This window comes from Trachurus trachurus, assembly GCF_905171665.1.
Source record: "Trachurus trachurus genome assembly, chromosome: 19".
Taxonomy (NCBI): Eukaryota; Metazoa; Chordata; class Actinopteri; order Carangiformes; family Carangidae; genus Trachurus; species Trachurus trachurus.
The window spans coordinates 5,895,001-5,896,561 of record NC_139913.1 but is presented as its reverse complement, the minus strand read 5'-3'; positions in this window follow the sequence as shown (position 1 = coordinate 5,896,561).

Below are 1,561 nucleotides of genomic sequence, written 5' to 3'. Positions count from 1 at the left end.
CGTGGCGGAGGCAGCGCGGCGCGGCACGGGTTCTGGTCGCGTTGTGTTACTCATGCTGCTACAGTTGTCGTTTTGTGTTTTCATGACCTGCTGCAAGGGAGGATCAGGAGGTGTGAGGGAGACATTGTGATGCAAAGCGGTGCAGCGTGATATGACTCCACACAGCCTTGAAGTGGAAAGCAGTATCATTCTGATGCCATCACACACACACAGAGTCACACACTCACACACACACACACACACACACTCACATACACACACACCTCTCAGTGAGCTTCCTCCGCCTCACGGTAAATTCATACATTAATGCCAGCCAGAGACCTTGACAGCTGGAGCAGCTCGAATCATTCCAGCGCCAGTGGCCCTGACTCGTACTTGGCTTTCACTTTTGTCTTGTTCCCCCGGCATCTAAAGGCTTGTGTGCTTCACAGAACATCACATCCTCCTCCAGTGTGTCTGTTCTGCTGTCATGCACTGACTAAAAGACAGACTGATCAGAAGACACACAGACACACACATGCACGGTTTAGCACACACACACACAAATATGCTTTAAAATAAATAAATAAAACGAAGTAAATACGGAAAGTGTTGCTATACCAAAGATGCATGAAATGAAAAATTATTCAAATCGAGCATCTCGAAACACGGCTGCGCCCCTAAAAACACATTAATTGTGTATTTATTTATTTTTAGATTTCAATTTCTGCCCCATTGAAGTCAAATTAACTGCTCTTGCGCATGAAGAGACTAAGCTGCATCAGATGCAGAGACGTCAAATGCATGGAAAATGCACGAGACAAAAGCAACACGTAACAGACTTTAACCCACACAGATGCATCATCGTCAGCAGCAGAGTGCAACACGGTGGTTTCACGCACACAAAAGCTTATTTTAAGAGAGTCCCTGTCATTACATTGAGAAAAAAAAGTCTTTATTCCACATCTAAATTATATAACTAATTCAAATCCAATCAAGTCTTGATAGAAATTACCCAAACTCTTGCAAACTGCAAATGGAGCTGCATAATAACCACGTTAATTCCAACTCTGGCCTCCATTATTATTTGAAGAAATAAAGATCTATGAGAACCTGCTAAAGACAGAGAATATAACCAAGTGTTTAATTGGCTCTCGCTGCTGATAGACAATCTGTGGCTGCTGATTAATTAATAGAGCTGCTGCTGCTGCTGCTGCTGCTGCTGCTGCTCATCGGACCAGTCCAGAGAGAAGATGATGTGTGAGAGAGAAGCAGAGAGAGACAGAGAGAGAGAGAAAGAGAGAGCACCGGCCTGGATCAGAAAGAATATATGATAAACACGGAGCAGTGCATTGTGGGAGCAGTGCATCATGGGAGCAGTGTACTCATGATGTGCGCACATGTGTTTGACGTCATCTATACACAATGGATACACACCTCTGCTCATCCAGGTGTCATTAAAAAACAATACAGAGCACGTGAGCACATGTGTAGACTCTGAGGTATGTGTGTGTGTGTGCGCTCCAGTTGCACATGTGCCTCTTTGTCAAGGCGATACTTTATTGAAAAGTCACTGTCCTTG